The 18,934-nt window shown below is 44.6% G+C and overlaps 1 long non-coding RNA gene across 1 annotated transcript; it reads right to left on the bottom strand.

Annotated features, from left to right (window-relative positions):
- Positions 1–837: 837 nt before the first annotated feature.
- Positions 838–18,933, bottom strand: LOC117871672. Its single transcript, XR_004644327.1, has 3 exons — positions 18,368–18,933; positions 14,051–14,162; positions 838–878 (listed from the first exon to the last, which is right to left on the bottom strand). It is a non-coding gene; the product is annotated as an uncharacterized LOC117871672 (long non-coding RNA).
- Between the last annotated feature and the right edge of the window lies 1 nt (position 18,934).

Here is an 18,934-nt window from a genome sequence, read left to right as displayed (position 1 = left end):
CTGTGTGCTCCATAATATCTGTGAGAGTAAGGGGGAGACATTTATGGTGGGGTGGGAAATTGAGGCAAATCTCCTGGTGGCCATTTTTGAGCAGCCAGACACCAGGGTGATTACAAGAGCACAGCTAGGCATGCTGCGCATTAGCGAGGCTTTGAAAACCAGTTTCATGACTGGCCAACCTACAGTGTGACAGTTGTGTGTGTTTCTCCTTGATGCAAACCCGCCCCCCTTGTTGATTTTAATTCCCTGCAAGCCAACCACCCTCCCCCCTTCGATCACAGCTGGCAAAGGAAATAAAGTCACTATTGTTTTGGAACCATGCATTCTTTATTAATTAAAAAAAAGGGGGAGATAACTGACAAGGTAGCCCGGGTGGGGTGAAGGAGAAGGGAAGGACAAGGCCACATTGCTTATTGTAGCCACACTACAAATCAAAACTGTTTGAATGACAGCCTTCTGTTGTTTGGGCCATCCTTTGGAGTGGAGTGGCTGGGTGCCCGGAGCCTCCCTCCACTGCATTCTTGGGCATCTGGGTGAGGAGGATATGGAACTTGGGGAGGAGGGCAGGTTGTTATACAGTGGATGCAGCGGAGGTCTGTGCTCTTGGTGCCTTTCCTGCAGCTCCACCAGATGCTTGAGCATGTCCATTTGCTCCCCCATTAGCCTCAGCATCGCCTCCTGCCTCTTCTCATCACGCTCACTTAATGTTTTCCTGGCCTCTGTCACTGGATGCCTCCATGCATTCAGCTGTGCCCTATCAGTGCGGGAGGACTGCATGAGCTTGGAAAAGATGTCATTGAGAGTGCATTTTTTTCACCTTCTAATCTGTGATAACCTCTGGGACGGAGATGATAGGGGGAGCATAGAAACATTTGCACCTGCAGGGGGATAAAAAGGGAGAGTAGAATTTAAGATACATTTCTGAGAACAAAAGGGAGACTCTTTCACAGTGAAGCAAGCAATTCACAGCAGACAGCACATGTGCTTTAGGTACAAGGTCACATTTTGCCTTTTATATTGAGCACCTGCCGGTATGGTGACACATCACACACGGCTGGGCAATAGAATTCGGTTTCCAGGCAGCCATGGTAAGCCAAAGGGTACGCGGGGTTGGCTTCTTCTGCCTTCATAACATGTGGGAATGGTTTCAAACTGCAGCACCCTCCTTTCCCAGAGCAAGTAATGGGTTGGGCTTCACATTTAAAAGGAGGGGCTGCAGTTTTCAGGTGGATGTGCAGCACACCGCTCTTTCCACCCCACCGTGTGGCTATTCTCTGGGATGAGCCCTTTACCCCTCCCCCCACCGCGTGGCTATTCTCAGGGATGATCCCTTTTAGCCAAGCTCAAAGAGTCCAGCATGAACGGGGTCCTTTTACTGTTCCCTTAAAAAAATTCCCCTATTTCAACCAGGTGACCATGAATGATATCACTCTCCTGAGGCTAACACAGAAAGATATAGACCGAATGTTGCTTGAATGAGACCAAAACCCAGGACCATTCACTGCCATGCTTTGTGCTGCAATGATTCCAGACTACTTGCTACTGGCTTGGCGTGGTAAAGTGTCCTACTGTGGAGGATGAAATAAGGCAGCCCTCCCCAGAAACCTTCTGCAAAGGCTTTCAGAGTACCTCCAGGAGAGCTTCATGGAGATGTTCCTGGAGGATTCCGGCTCCAGACATGTTAACAGACTTTTCCAGTAGCTGTACTGGCCGTGAATGCATCCCGATTCTTCAGGGCAAATCAAACATTAAAACACAATTGCTTTTAACCCTTGTAGTGTTTCTCTGGCTTCAGGGTCCGGGAACCCGCCTTGGGAGAGTATTGGCTCCAGGGTGATGAAAAGGTCCTGGCTGCCAGGGAGAACGGATTCTCCGCTTACCTGCTGCGCATTCTCCTCCTCCTCCTCCACAAAACCCTCCTCCCTGTTGCATGAGACTCACCCCTTGCAGATGTCCACGGACAGTGGTGGGGTAGTGGTAGGGTCCCCCCCTAGAATGCCATGCAGCTGATCACAGAAGCAGCATGTATGGGGCTCTGACCCAGAGCAACCGTTTGCCTTGTTTTGGTAGGCTTGCCTGAGCTCCTTAACTTTCACGTGGCACTGCTGTGTGTCCCTGTTGTAGCCTCTCTCTACCATGCCCTGTGCAATTTGTGGCATATATATTAGCATTTCTTCTTTTTGATCGGAGTTCTGCCTGCAGAGATTCTTCTCCCCCTACAGCAATCAGATCCAGTGTCTCCCATTCAGTCCATACTGGAGCTTGTTTGCGATTCTGAAACTGCATGGTCACTTGTGCTGCTGAGCTCGCCACGCTGACCAAACAGGAAATGAAATTTAAAATTTCCCGGGGCTTTTCCTGTGTACCTGGCTAGTGCATTGGAGTTCAAAATACCATCCAGAGCAGTCACATTGGAGCACTCTGGGATAGCTCCCGGACGCCAATACCGTCGAATTGAGTCTGCACTACCCCAAATTCGACCCAGCAAGGTCGATTTTAGCGCTATTCCCCTTGCCGAGGAGTACAGCAGTCGATTTTAAGAGCCCTTTAGGTCAATGGAACGGGGTTGGTTGTGTAGACGCATTGCTTATAAAATTGACCTAATGCAGCTACATTCATAGACTCATAGACTTTAAGGTCAGAAGGGACCATTATGATCATCTGGTCTGACCCCCTGCATGCTGCAGGCCACAAAACCGTCCCTACCCCTTCCCTGGACTCTGCTGTTGAAGTCCCCAATCATGTTTTAGGTGGCTTCAATCGGCAGAAACCCTCCTGCTAGAGATCCCTGCCCCATGCTGCGGAGGAAGGCGAAAAACCTCCAGGGGCTCAGCCAATCTGCCCTGGAGGAAAATTCCTTCCTGACCCCAAATATGGCGATCAGTAAGACCCCGAGCATATAGGCAAGAGTCTCCAGCCTGACCCCTGTCAGCCATTGTACAATTTACCTACCATTGCTTGGTTTTCCTCGACTACTATGTTTTACCATTAAACCATTCCCTCCATAAATTTATCTAACTTAATCTTAAAACCAGACAGGTCCGTCGCCCCCACCGTTTCCCTCGGAAGGCCGTTCCAATATTTCACCCCTCTGACGGTCAGAAACCTTCGTCTAATTTCAAGCCTGAACTTCCCCACGGCCAGTTTATATCCATTCGTTCTCGTATCCACATTAGTACTTAGCTGGAATAATTCTTCTCCCTCCCTCGTATTAATCCCTCTAATATATTTAAAGATAGCAATCATATCCCCCCTCAGCCTTCGCTTTGTCAGACTAAACAACCCAAGCTCCTCTAGTCTCTTTTCATACGACAGGTTTTCCATTCCTCTGATCATCCTAGTTGCCCTTCTCTGCACCCGTTCCAGTTTGAGTTCATCTTTTTTAAACATGGGAGACCAGAACTGCACACAGTACTCCAAATGAGGTCTCACCAGCGCCTTGTACAACGGAAGCAGGACCTCCTTATCCCTACTAGATATACCTCGCCTAATGCATCCCAAGACAGCATTGGCTTTTTTCACCGCCACGTCGCATTGTCGACTCATAGTCATCCTGCGGTCTACGAGGACCCCTAGGTCCTTCTCCTCTTCCGTTACTTCTAACCAATGCGTCCCCATCTTGTAACTAAAATTTTTGTTAGTCATCCCCAAATGCATCACCTTACACTTTTTACTATTAAATTTCATCCTATTTCTGATACTCCAATTCACAAGCTCATTCAAGTCTCCCTGCAGGATATCCCTATCCTCCTCCGAATTTACAACGCCTCCCACCTTCGTATCATCCGCAAACTTTATCAGCCCACTCCTGCAATCGGTTCCGAGGTCAGTTATAAATAGATTAAATAAAATGGGTCCCAAAACCGAACCTTGAGGCACTCCACTAGTAACCTCCCTCCAACCTGACAGTTCACCCTTTAATACGACCCGCTGCATTCTCCCCATTAACCAATTCCTTATCCACCTCTGGATTTTCATATCGATCCCCATGTTTTTCAGTTTAACCAATAATTCCTCATGGGGTACAGTATCAAACGCTTTACTGAAATCCAGGTATATCAGGTCCACCGCATTTCCCTTATCTAATAAATCCGTTACTTTCTCAAAGAAGGAGATCAGATTCGTTTGGCACGATCTGCCCTTCGTAAAACCATGTTGTAATTTATCGCAATTGCCACTAACCTCCAGGTCCTCAACTAGTTTCTCTTTCAGAATTTTCTCTAACACCTTGCACACTGCAGATGTTAAACTAACAGGCCTGTAGTTACCTAACATTCGACCTAACCTTGTAGTGTAGACCAGGGCTTTGTTTTCAAAGAACTACTGCTTGTCTGTCAATCCTTTGAGCAGAGGGCTGTATCCATGCCCTCCCAAGGGTTAGCAGGATTAGCCTGCTCTGGGGAGTTCTCTGCGGGCCAGAGACAAACCCCCTGGTAATACCCTGGCAATTCCTCTAAGGTGGAATTTCATTTGGTCAGAATAAATTGACAATCAATGTATGGTTATAGGCAGTCCAGTATTGGGAGGCCATAAGTCCAAATCTTGGGGTAACAAATTGGCGTCCCTGGATGGGCTCAAAGCAGTATTTGAAGCCTAGAGCAAGGTAGAATGCTCCACACCAATTTGAGAGGTAAGAAATTGGCATCCCTGGTTTGGTGGGCTCGAGGTAGTAGTATTTAAAACCTTAAGGCTTGAACCTGTCATTTCAAGGCCTAAAAAGAGGCTATAGTGCCCCTTATTGGATAGGAGGATGATTGACACCATGCAGATTTTTTTTTTCCTTTTCTCTTCTTTCTGTTCTTTGTTTTCTTTTCTCTGTGGTTTATTTTTGTAACTGTTTTAAGAACAACCGTTTTTTCATAAAGCATGCTGAGAGTAAATAACCAAAGGTAAGTGGATATACATATGAGATAAGTCTAGGATTTTTTTTTAAAAGGTACCTGTTAGGAATTGTTGTTAGAGATTAAGAATTAGTGATAAAAGTTTTAAAGTAAGAGGGTATTTAGGTGATCACCACCCGAGAGGGGATGGGGTAATCATCAGGTAAATAGGCCAGAAGAAGGGCAATCTGGCCCAAGGGAAACAGAATTGGACCCCTAAGACCTAAGGAAGGCAGATTCTGGGGTCAGGCACCGAGGATAGGAAGGACTTGGGAGGCAGACTTTATCCCATAGAAACTAGTAAGAAGTCAGGAACAAGGGTCGTTATTTGACTAAGCACTTGCAGCAGTATGTGAGTTCGTCACAGAACTTGTGACTCAGGTGTGGCTGGGATTGTTCTGTGCCTGAGACCATTACCTGGCCTAGTTCTTGCAATAGTACCTGGCTCAGTTTCTGGAAGTACTGGCAGCCGTACATAAGTTCACTAAAGAACTTACGGCTCAGGTGTGGCTGTGGTTGTAATCATACCCGGAGACCATTACTTGGCCAGTAAGATTTTGGAAGGGCTGGTAGCAGTTTGTGAGTTTTAAGAAAGCTTACAAACCCAGGTGTGGCTGGGGTTGTAATCATACCTGGGGATCACTACCTGGCCAAACAAATAACATCAAAATGATAGCAAAAGGGAAACTGAGGCACAATAGCATTTTAGAAATAATGTTGGGAAACAATTTGGAAGATTTTGTTAAAAAGGTAGGATGTGGTCCTTGGAAAGAAAATGCATTCATTTGGCCTGGTGCTTATCAGTAACTGTGCAGGCAATGGGACCAATGGATTCAACGTAAGAAAAAAGGCTTTTTCTCAGGTGAACCAAATAAGAAGGAGAAATAGGCAAATACAATTTAGATGGGGCTACTATAAGGTGGGTGCATAACTGGCTGGATAACCATACTCAGAGAGTTGTTATTAATGGTTCCCAATCCTGCTGGAAAGGCATAACGAGTGGGGTACCGCAGGGGTCTGTTTTGGGACCGGCGCTGTTCAATATCTTCATCAACGACTTAGATATTGGCATAGAAAGTACGCTTATTAAGTTTGCGGATGATACCAAACTGGGAGGGATTGCAACTGCTTTGGAGGACAGGGTCATAATTCAAAATGATCTGGACAAATTGGAGAAATGGGCTGAGGTAAACAGGATGAAGTTTAACAAAGACAAATGCAAAGTGCTCCACTTAGGAAGGAAAAATCAGTTTCACACATACAGAATGGGAAGAGATTGTCTAGGAAGGAGTACGGCAGAAAGGGATCTAGGGGTTATAGTGGACCACAAGCTAAATATGAGTCAACAGTGTGATGCTGTTGCAAAAAAAGCAAACATGATTCTGGGATGTATTAACAGGTGTGTTGTGAGCAAGACACGAGAAGTCATTCTTCCGCTCTACTCTGCTCTGGTTAGGCCTCAGCTGGAGTATTGTGTCCAGTTCTGGGCACTGCATTTTAAAAAAGATGTGGAGAAATTGGAAAGGGTCCAGAGAAGAGCAACAAGAATGATTAAAGGTCTTGAGAACATGACCTACGAAGGAAGGCTGAAAGAATTGGGTTTGTTTAGTTTGGAAAAGAGAAGACTGAGAGGGGACATGATAGCAGTTTTCAGGTATTTTAAAGGGTGTCATAAGGAGGAGGGAGAAAACTTGTTCATCTTAGCCTCTAAGGATAGAACCAGAAGCAATGGGTTTAAACTGCAGCAAGGGAGGTCTAGGTTGGACATTAGGAAAAAGTTCCTAACTGTCAGGGTGGTTAAACACTGGAATAAATTGCCTAGGGAGGTTGTGGAATCTCCATCTCTGGAGATATTTAAGAGTAGGTTAGATAAATGTCTATCAGGGATGGTCTAGACGGTATTTGGTCCTGCCATGCGGGCAGGGGACTGGACTCGATGACCTCTCGAGGTCCCTTCCAGTCCTAGAATCTATGAATCTATGAGAAAAAGCCAGGGCCACCCAGAGGATTCAGGGGGCCTGGGGTCTTCGGCGGTTGGGGTCCTTCTGCTCTGGGTCTTCGGGGCACTTCGGCGGCGGATCCCGGAGCAAGGGAAGGACCCGCCGCCGAAGACCCAGAGTGGAAGGAACCCTCGCCGCCGAATTGCCGCCGAAGACCCGGAGCAGAAGAAGCTCCAGGTCTTCACTCCAGGTGTGTTCGGCAGCATTGAAGGACCTGATGCTGAAGACCCGCCGAAAACTTGTGGGGGCCCCTGAAAACTCTCATGGGGGCCCCTGCAGGGCCCAGGGCTTGGGGCAAATTGCCCCACTTGCCCCCCGCTCTGGGCAGCGCTGGAAAAAGCAAGCTGCCTTGCAAGGACTCCAGTTTGTAGCTTGAACTCTAGATGCAGATATAGATAAGTTATTAAAAGAATTACAAGAATTAAGAAAAGAAAAAGAACTTAAGAATAAAGCGTTAGCTAATTTAAAAGAAGAAGCGGATACACTGAGAGCAACTTTGTTGGTTCTAACAGTGCAAATTGTTGAATAGCAAAATGAGCTAAATAAAATAAAAGGAGAACAGGAAAAGTTAATGAAAGAAGTTGAGGGATGGAAACAGAAAGCAATGGATAGGCAAGCTGCAATGAGAGTAGTACCCCCTGATGCAGGTGAAAAGAAAGAAATAAACCATACAGCCTGCAAAAAAACAAATGTGTGTGTTAAAGGAAGAATTAAAAGCAACTAAAGGAGTGATAGCTGCAATAGGATCAGGAAGTGGTGAAGGGACAGAATCTGCTGAGGAGGACCTAGGCCCTCCTAGTTATGATGACCATTGTGAGGCGCCTTTTCCAGGATTGTACAACCCATTAAGAGAAGAACTTGAAGAACTGCAAAGGTCACCTCCCTTATCTCCAACTATACCACTACAGTAACTAAAACCACTGCACAAGGAAATCAAGGAGGTCTAGAAGAAAGGGTAGAGGAAAGATCATATATCCCTGAACAGATTAGAGATTTGGGAAAATCAATGGATCCTATAAATAGGAACACAGTGGTTGGATGGTTAGCCAAGACAGGAATACCTGGGCTGACGGGGAATGATCTCTCCTCCTTAGTAAAGGAATGTATCAATTTAGATGAGTTTGCTGGACTTCCTTATGATATCCAGGGAGGAGGAGAGAGCGATACAGATATAATAGAAAGAGAAACTTCGACATTTTTCTTCCCCAGTGAAAATCCAGTTATATGGTTCCATAGGGAGAAACAACAATTCAAGGAAAGGCCAGAACCATATATAACTAGGAAAAGGTTATTATATAGACATTCTGGAATCATCCCACTAGGATATCAAATAATATATGATTCTACACAATTTAAAAGAGGATTAATGCTGGGATTTCATCCAACAATTAGAATGGTAATGGTTTCTGATGATCCCGCTCAAACTCCTTTACACCATATAGAAGAGAAAGCAAAAAGATTGTAAGAAATACAAAGGGAAACAATGCCGCCCCCAAAAGTGAAATCTGAGAGAGTATCAGTGATAACTTTCTCCAATAATGGTCCAAGGGGACAGGGAAACCAGCAAAATAAGCAGAATAAAGGAGAAGTAAACAGAGGAGAAAATAAAAATAGGAGAATTGTTCCATATGAACAAAGGGCAGTGATCCAGGAAGGAATTGGCTATGGAAAAAATGACTACAGTATGAACCTAAAGACCAAATTAATGCGTTACCTACAGAGGAATTGCTTCAAAAATTAGCTAATCATGAGAGAAGTATGCCTACAGCTCCACCCAGTCCTAAAGATCAGGTATAGGGAGGCCGAGTGCCCCCTATCTCCCCAATATCAGCAGAAGATCATGCTGATTTGGTGATACATTTAAAATGGATGACTGGGGAAGACGCACTGTATATGTGGAATTTAATAGGGGAGCATTCGGACAAAATATGTTAATAGATACAGTTGTCACATTTTCTGTAATAAGCACAAAGAATAAGAACTTATTTTGACCACCTGTAATTACAAGGAAATTACAAGGATTTAATGAAGCAAAGAGTAGGGTACCGTTTAGTGTTCCAGTTTGTTTTCAGTTAGGAACAAAGCAAGGAAAAGAAAAGTTTGGTTTAGTGGCTCTTGATGGTGATGGAATAATAGGAATTGATGTACTGAAGAATCTTAGGTTAATAATAAATTTGGTAAATAAGGTATTATAGGAAATGCCATCTAATAAAATAAACGCTTTAGATCAACCAATCGTTATTGAAGCAGGATATAGGTTAGCTGCTATAAAAGCCATTGAGGAAATAAAATGACCTGATTGGCCACCAGAACTATTGGAAATTGCACAAAAGTATAAAGAGGTCTTCACTACTACCAAGGCAGAATATGGAAAAATTGAGGCAGAAGTATTAATTACTGGAACTGATCCCCTAACTCAAAGACAATATAGATATTCTAAGGAAACAGAACCTAGTTTAATGAAAACTGTTCAAGGTCTTTTAGAGCAAGAAGTTACAGTTGAACAACAGAGTACAAATAATGCAGCTATTTGGCCAGTTTTAAAGGCAGATGGTAAAACTTGGAGATTAACCATCGATCTTAGGCCACTGAATAAAGTAACTCCAATGACTACTCCAGTGGGAGCAAAATATCCAGAAGTGATTGCTTCCATTATGGGAGGAGCATGGTGGTTTACAGTCCTAGATTTAGCAAATGCATTCTTTGCTATACCCTTACAACCAGATTCTTGGTATAAATTTGCCTTTAAATTCCAAGGACGACAGTTAAGTTTCACTCAATCCCCCCCCCCAGGGATTTCATAACAGCCCTGCTGTATGCCATATGGATGTAAATAAGATATGGGATAAAATGCCTAATAAGGATAGCATCATATCATACGTAGATGATATCCTTATTAGTACAAAAAACTAGGGAAGAAAACTTAGAAATATTAGATCAGGTTTTACAAAAGATAAAGGAAACAGGGTTTAAGGTTAGTCCAGAGAAGGTTCAAATATGCCAACAACAAGTAAACTACCTAGGAGTAACGTTAGGACAAGAAGGACGATCAACAGATAAACAAAGGTGGTGTATGGATGTAAATAGATGTAAATTGCAAGCCAAAGTTATATATAGAAGTCAATTAAAGCTACAAGTGCCCTGGTATACACATATAATAAAAAATGAGTGTGAGGAAGGAAGTTCAGGTCAATTTTTATTTCACTATAGGTGTGAAGGTAATGTGAATATAACCAAAAAGTGAAGAGGTGGAACATGGAGAATCATTGGTCCTCAATTCAATTATCCTTTTACTATCTCATGGATATCCAAACCTGACTCAACTGATATTGGTCCATACATATCCTGTGTGGGCAGGAAGGGACAAGCTGCTTCCCACCACGGCAGGTGGGACGGGCCAGGTCATCCCGTCCCCTCCCCGCGGCTGGAAGCAGCTCCTGTCCCTTCCCTCCCAAACAGTGCCAAAAGGCTGCTGCTGGCCACATTCTGGTGTGAACCCTGGCAGAAATCTGGGGAGGGAGGAGCATGTGACCCTGCATGCCCCCCATGCATTGCCTGGGGAAGACGTGGTACCAGGAAAGGCGGGTCTATTCTGGGGGCCCACCCAGGCATGGAGGGCAGAGAGTGCCAGGCATGGAGGGTCGGGTTAGTCAGTTGCCCCCATGTGAGAGGTGTATGGGTGTGTGTGTCACCTCTCCCTGTGTGAACCCTAAAGCCTTAAAGATAAGAAGGTAAATAAAATGAATCCAACTGCACAGTATTTCTTTTTAACAGGGGCTCAGTCAACTGGATGTTAATTTGAATGTTTGTACTGCATAATTCTGATTGATTGCCCTTGAACTTGCTTGAATATGAGTAATTTTACTAGGTGTCCCATATTCAGCATAGGGAAATATGATCACCCTACATAGTCATGATGTCTAAAGCTCAAAGTGACTGGTTATCTCCTATTGTAGTACTAGGTTAAATGTTAACACCAATGTTAACCAATAGAACACAAACTCTGGGCAATAAAATAAAACAAGACATGGAAAACAGTGGAACTTGAGACTTGTATGGAAGAACGAGGAATTGGATAGATTTGTAATAATGATGTGATTCAACCTTATGATGTATGTTTAAATCGTGAAAAAGGAAAATGCCATTATCAATTAGATTCTTTCCCGTTTAATGTATCGATTGTTATATATACTGGAAAAAAATGTGTATGTCTTAGAAGTTGGTGTACACTGTTTAAGATAAATGACATCTACAATATAACTCATAATCTGTATGAGAACAAAAGTTTGTGTAACACTATGTCAGTGGTTGGTTGTGATTTCAATTTCACATTACCCAAAATTGAAAATGAAGAAATTAAAGATCAGTATCAGATATATAAAAGAATAAGGCTAAACATAAGTTTGATTAAACAATTTATGGATCATCCTGAATTGAAAAAACAACTACAAAAAGCTCAGAAAAATGCACAAAGGATTAGGGTTACTCTTCACTACTCTACTAAAAAAATTAAACACGTGATTGAGCGTATAAGAAGTGATACCTCTTATCAAACATAGCTGGTGGAAAGTATTTTTGGGATGGTCCCCCACAGCAACAGGATTCTTTAACGTAATTTTACAACCTATTGTGATAGTCTTAGCATTCCAAATTGCAATGGCAGTTAAGCTTATTGTTTTGGTATACTGGATCAAGCAAAAATTCAAACAACTGAAGTATGTACATTCCCTAAACATTAAACGAAGCTACTATGGCACACAGGCAAGCATGGCCAAGGTGAGAATCAAGAGTGGTGAGGAATTGTGCCAGTATGAAGACATGTCTTCTTGGTCTCCTGAATATGGGAGCTTTGCGTCAACACTGGACAAGACCAGTGCATTGAACTCATCAAGTCAATAAAGTGCTGGATGGATAAACAAGTTTATCAAAGCAGAAAGGAGGGGAGTGTAACGAGAGGATTTTACTTGCTTTGATCCTGTATAAGGATTGCAGCACCCACGACAGAGACAGGCATAGAGATACTGACATTTGGGGGTGGGGGTGAGAGACATCCTGAACAATTCACCTTTCCCAATTAGCATAACAAATGTAATGACACCATTAGAGTGCTTTGGTTTGCAGAGAACAGTAGTTGGTTTTGGATTAGATGCTTTAGATAAGTTATAAATAAGGATAGTTTAGTGCTAAAATCCAAAATGGTGGCCACACTGATTCTCTATTAAAAAACATCAAAGATGGAGGACACAGAATAAATTGACCAATAGCAGTTAAGAAACAGAGTGAAATAAAGTTCAAACAGGGATAACTCAACTCACTTCAAAATACCTGAAGGGAGGGATTAGGAGGAGGAGCAGCTCAAGTGATAGGCAGAGCTGATTGGCTGAACAGTTGCCACCCATGCAGGGAGGATCCTTGCTAATTACCAAGTCTGAAATAGCAACAATCAGAGAAGGCCAGAAACTGCCTGAATATAAGGAGTCAGCTGGCAGACTAGAGTGTGTGATGTGAAAGTGGAGAAGATCAGAAGAGGAACAGTAGAAGATGACCAGAGAAGAAGACAGTGAAAGGAGAAGACCAGAGAGTGGAGAGAAGCAGCAGCAGAAGGAAAAGATTGCAAGCAGCAACAGCATATTTGACAGAGCAGAAGGACCCAAGATGGTTCAGAGGGATAGCGAAGGAATGTAAGCCTTAACCATATGTATGAAAGGGTCAGTGTGGACCAACACTGCAACATTGTATTTGTCAGTCTGTGTAGTCTCTTGTGCCATTTGAATGTATGATCTTTTAAGTGCAATACAATTATGCCTTACTACCTATTATATACTGTAATGCTTTTTCTTGCTTTATTGAATATACTGTAATCACCTAATTTTCTCTCAATAAATAAGACTTTGTTTTCGAAGAACTACTGCTTGTCTGTCAATCCTTTGAGCGGAGAGCTGTATCCATATCCTCCCAAGGGTTAGCAGGATTAGCCTGCTCTGGGGAGTCCTCTGCGGGTCAGAGACAAACCCCCTGGTAATACCCTGGCAATTCCTCTAGGGTGGGCCACCACCTTTCTCCCCATTTGGGTAGAATAAATTGACAATCAGTTTATGGTTATAGGCAGTCCAATATTGGGATGCCTTAAGTCCAAATCTTGGGTTGTGATCCATGTTGCCTTTCTGAGGGTGTCTGAACCCCACTTCCTAACCCCTTCATGTGAACTGGGGGTCACTGCCCCCTCTGGAATTGTCTGAGCCCTGCTTCCTCTCACCCCCATGGTGTGGGTGCCAGGATTTGGGGGCCCCTACCCAACTGTGGCGGTCTGACCCCCCATCCCTACTCCCTCATGTGAGCCAGGTCTGGGGGGAACGTGCCTTTCTGGGGGTGTTGGAGCCCCTCTCCCTACCTCCGCCCCATGTGTGAGCCAGGATCTGGGGAAGACCTGCCCCTCTGGGTAGGGAACTCAGACCAGCAATGCTCAGAGTATGCACCAAGAACACAGTGCTGACAGGTGAGAAGATGAGAACAAGTATGCTGGACACATCAGGCTATGTACACACTAAAGATTAAACTGGTATAAATTATGTTGCTCAGGGGGGTGAATAAGTCACCCCCCTGAAAGTTACACTGACCTAAGCACCAGTGCGGACAGCGCTATGTCACCAGGAGAGCTTCCCCCACCGACATAGCTACAACTGCTTGCAGGGGTGGAGTAATTAAGTCAATGTAAATAATTAAGTTTCCTGTCAGTTTAGAGCATCTGCACTAGCAGCTGTACAGTGGCACAGCTGTAAACTCTGTAGTGTAGCCATAGCCCCAGAAACTCCCCAACCCTAACATGAAAGGAACAGCTTGCACCTCTCAGGCAGGACTGGGCACCGAGCAGTCTAAGGCTCCAGCCCTCAGGCAGGGGTGAGCACTAAACAGTCTAGGTGTAGGAATTTTTTTTTTATTTTTGCCATTGTTTTCTCCTATGCCCTCTTGGATTCCCCTTAACAACAGCCAGGAATCCATGTTTGGCATCCTTCTTCCCCATCCCGTCACCTTTGGCGCCTTTTCTGTCTAAAGGCGGGAAACCGGCAGGTCACCTGACTGAGAGTCTGCCCAGCAACTGGGACATATATAAGACCAACTCACCAGTCAGGGGGGCTGCCCATCTGGGAGATAGCAAGTGCTGCTGCTCACCTTGTAGGGTAGGCCTAGGACCACACTAAGGGTTGTCGGGAGGGTACACTCCTGCACGCAAGAGCTCCGATCCATCTCACACATCCACTCATGATGACGCAGGGAAGAAGAGCTATAAGAAAATGAGAACCGAACACCCATCAGCCTGTGCCTGGAGGTTCCTGTCTTCCTATCTGCTGAGTCATCAGGACCTGGAACCAGAGCCAGTCCCATCGTGGCGGTGCCATTGGACAAAGCTGTAGGATATGGTAGAGAACCAACACCTTCTCTTCTACCTAGTCTAATCTGGGGGTAGTCTTAGGTTAGAGCTTCAAGCCCTCCTCTGTTATAGCCAGTACTTGTTTTGTATTTGGTCCCTGTTTTGTTGTAGACTGGGAGTCCTTAGTGTCCTGTATTATACCTTACCTAGTTATACTTACTTGAGTTTACCTTTACTTTGTTACCTGTTGTCTGTCAATAAACCTGTTCTTGTTTTGCACCTTATCCTTTTGTTAGTTTTCCTTGGGGAACAATGGCCCCGTTGAAAGATGCGGGATAGGTAAGATGTACCTGAGACTGGCCCTCTGGCCAAGTTAAAAATCCAGTCAACATAGGGGCTCAGGCAAGGTTGAGCACCAGTCTAGCATCCTAGCTTGGCAGACGGTAGACCAACACAGGCCTCCTGGCCTAAAGTGGGGAGGCTGCCACCCCAGGGGTGAAGTGCAGGAGGTAGGTAGACCTGGGCCCACACAACTCCACAAGGTCACAGCCCAGGGCCCTAACACTGGCAGAGTGGCCCGCCACTAGGTCAGCAGGGATCCAGCCACAACATGCTGACCTAGAGTTCACCAGCAACATAACCAGAAAGTAGTCAGCTGCTCTGGGCTACTTCCAACCGTTCTCTCAGAGTGTATCTGAATCCCAGGGTCACCTTCCATCTCCCCACGGTACACTGCCAGCGGCAATCCCAGCAGCTCCTCAACATTGGGCATGTCTGGCAGTTCTGGTAGTTGGTGTGAATCCTCAGGACAGCTGGAAGCATATGTGGGCTAGAAGCATCTGTCTCCCTCAATGACTCAAACCAAACTGAACTACAAGGCCTGCCTCTTATACTTCCTGTCCCACCCTTCTGCTTCCAGCATGGTGGCCGAGGGCCTCCTGGTTCTGCCCACCAGGGGACATCTGGCCCTCCCTCGCTGTCAATCTCCGAGGGAAGCCACGCCTCTTTGCTACATCCTACTAACAAACATTTCTCTTTCTGTTTAAAAAACATGAAATTAAATGGCAAAATCTTCATTTATACAGAGTTAAGGCTTCCCGGTGAAAAATCATGGCCTTCCAGAATGTCAAGTTTAGGAAAACTCAGACTTCAGAAAGCAACTCCTAACAGATCTGACAAATTCGCTATACCTAGCACACTGCTTTCATAGTATTTATGCATTAAGAATATCATGTGAGGCTTTAAATGAAAGCCTGTGTCACACTGGTTATGAATAGTGTCATAAAATGGATGTACTGCTACTATGTAAGGAGTTATGTATATCTACTGGAAGTATGTTCTCATAGTCTGCATTAGGCAGAGTTGACAAACAGGTTTCTGCCAGAGAAAGGATGTTGATTCACCTCTCTCTGTTGGTCCATATGTAAATTAAGCACTATAAAGTAACACAATGTGGAGTCATTGCCATACAAATTCAACGGGAGGATGTAAAATCAGCAATGGGCGTTTTACTGTCTCTGAAGTTTGGAAAATGTAAGTAGAAGGCAAAAACAAACCCTTTTATCCTGCACTGAAGAAGTAAACAGTGTGTTGACAATCATGAAAATGGGATCCCAACCAGCACTGGGTGGAAACGCTGCAAAGGACATTTGGGGTAAGAGAAGCTTCTTAAGACAGATAGTAAGCCTGTTAAAGTTATATTTAGTCTTTAGGAATTGTGTTATGAGTTTGTTTTATATGTAACCCTTCTGTTTCCATTATCCTTACTCATGATCTCTTAAATCTTAATCTTTGATAATAAATTTATGATTGTTTTCACTATAAATATATTCAGGGCTGTAGTATTATACAAGGAGCTAATCCTGAGCTGAATCATTCAAGCAGGTGTGTATACTGTTTCCTTGGAGACAGTATGCCTGGTATTACTGAAGCCTTGTCTACACTAAAGGGAAAAGTCGATCTAAGCTACGCAATTTGAGTTACGTGAATAGCATAACTCAAATCAGTGTAGCTTAGATCTACTTACCATGGGGTCCACACTACGCGATGTCAACGGGAGATGCTCTCCCGTTGACTCCCCTTAGCTCTGGTCTACACTGGGGGCAGAATTGATCAAAGTTACGCAACTTCAGCTACGTCGACGTACTTAGATCTACTCACCGTGATGTCTTCACTGTGGTGAGTCGACTCCTGATGCTCCCCCTTCTACTCCGCCTGTGCCTCTCGCTCCAGTGGAGTACTGGAGTCGACGGGAGAGCGCTCAGTGGTCGATTTATCGCGTCTAGACTAGCGGGATAAATCGACCCCCGCTGAATCGATCGCTGCCCATTGATCCAGTGGGTAATGTAGACAAGTCCTTACTCTTCTCGATCACGTGGAGTACAGGCATCGACGGGAGAGCGATCGGCGGTCAATTTAGCAGGTCTTCACTAGACCCGCTAAATTAACCGCTGATGCATCAATCGTCGCAGTGTCGATCCTCTGGTAAGTGTAGACAAGCCCTGAGTGTTCAGTCAATAAGGGGCTGAACACTACAAGGGAATGCTTCAAAGGGCCTCACAGACAGAGGTGCACCTATTGTTAACCTGCAAGGAAAAGTAAGGGCTGGTATAGCCCAGAGGTTGTTTGGGCGGCTAACAGACTGGAGATGTCAGAAAGCGGACACCCGATTAAGCACTAGCAAGTTTCTCTCTCATTGGAGGCAGGGGGAGTTAACAAGATGATTCACAGTCCTGGGCACACCAAGAACTCTTCACAATTCCATACAGAATATCACAAAAACCTGTACTTTCCCCTGTTCATCATAAAATAAGTCTTCAGATATATTAAGGGTTGTTATAAAGAGGGCTGTGATCCATGGTTCTCCATGTCCAGTGGAATTAGGACACGAAATAATGATCTTAATGGGCAGCAAAGGAGATTTAGATTAGATGTTAGGAAATACTTTCTTACTATAAGGAAACTTAAGCTCTGAAATAGGCTTCCAAAGGAGGTTGTAGAATCCCCATCACTGGAAGTTCTTAAGAACAAATACCTGTCATGGATGGTCTAAGTTTATTTCGTCCTGCCTCATCATAGGGAGCTGGGTTCATAACTAAGGCTACATTTTTGCCACAGGTATTTTTAGTAAAAGTTGTGGACAGGTCACAGGCAGCAAACAAAAATTCACGTCCTGTGACCTGTCCACAACTTGTACTATATACCCCTAACTAAAACTTGGGCCGGGGGCTCGTGGGTGCTCGGGAAGGGGGCAGTCCGGGGGCACTGCAGGGGCTGGAGGGGTGGCCTGGACCCCCGCTGGTGCTGTGGGGGAGGTGGGTGGCGGCGTATGGCCTGGGACCCCTGCTGGGGTTGGGGGGAAGCTGCGTGCGGCCTGCGACACCTGCTGGAGCTACGAGGGGGGATGGCAGTGCACGGCCCGGGACCCCCACTGGTGCTGGGGAGAGAGGGTTGGTGGGGCTGGCAGGCTCCGTACCTGGCTTCGTGCAGCTCTCCGGAAGCAGCCAGCATGTCCCTGAAGCTCCTAAAGGGAGGGAAGGCCAAGTTGGAGCAAGAGATTTTGCCTCAGTGATTCAAATTGCAGAAAAACCTTGGGTGGGGGTTTAAAAATCAGAAAAATAATAACTTGCTTAATTGAACATAAAAAGAGTGGTGGTAGTGTCGGGACCTTTTGGGATGCTTAGACTAGTAATTAGTTTTAAGAATAAGGCTTTAATTAGAAGTTAATAATAGTTTAAATTAGAAAATCCAGTAATGGCGGCTATAGGGTGATGTACTGGAAGATTCCATTTCTAAGAAACATAGGAGTCCATTACCTATGATTTAATAATTTCACTTCCTGTAATGTAATGGTAAATTCCACTTCCGGTGGGGAATGACTCAGCAAAATCCCATAGAGATACATTATAGCCCATTATAACCTCCCCAATATGTAGTATTCAGTCAGTTTATATGGAATATGGGAGTTGGGGGAGGTGCCATTTCAGCACTTGATGTATTAAAAGACAAATTTTAAGTAGAACTGTATCCTAAACTGCTTTATGATATTGTACCCAAACAGTTGCATTTAAAGGGGAGATTCAACTTCCTTTATAGGAACAGACTCCTGAAACTCTTACCAGTCCACAAAAGTGGTCCATAGTCATGCAGATAGTCCCATGGTCTTCAATGGGATTGATCAAATGATTAAGGGTTTACAGGATTAGTTTCCAAGTTTGTAAATTGTTGTGGATGAAACTGACAATGCCTGAGCTGTCAGATCAGACGGAACTTTCATTCGAATAAAGGTGGGTAGATGTGTGATAAGTCTTAGCTCCGCTGCTAAGATGAGGAACATATTTTCAGCAAAGTTCGTGGCAGATCCCTGAGGCAGCTGGTTTAAGGCTGTCAGTGTCTGGCATTATAATCTTCACTTATAGTTCTCTCACCCTCAAAGCTGGAAAATGAGGCACTTGTTTTCTTTGTTTTGCTGCTCCAGTTTCAGTTAACAAAAAGCATGTTAGACTGGTTTGGCTGCAAAGTAGAATTCTATGTACACTGGAGACAATACCGGATTCCCATCAGGCTGCAGAACTGGGCTGACATCAGAATCCAAACATCCTCTGGCCAGAGCAAGCACAGGCATTCCTTTAATGATTTGGACTTGATGTGATGAAGTATGGATGTCATGGATAATTCAGACCAAT

This window comes from Trachemys scripta, chromosome 2 (genome assembly GCF_013100865.1).
Source record: "Trachemys scripta elegans isolate TJP31775 chromosome 2, CAS_Tse_1.0, whole genome shotgun sequence".
NCBI classification, from domain to species: Eukaryota; Metazoa; Chordata; order Testudines; family Emydidae; genus Trachemys; species Trachemys scripta.
The sequence above is the reverse complement of the archived record's forward strand: the minus strand, read 5'-3'. Positions and strand labels throughout refer to the sequence as shown.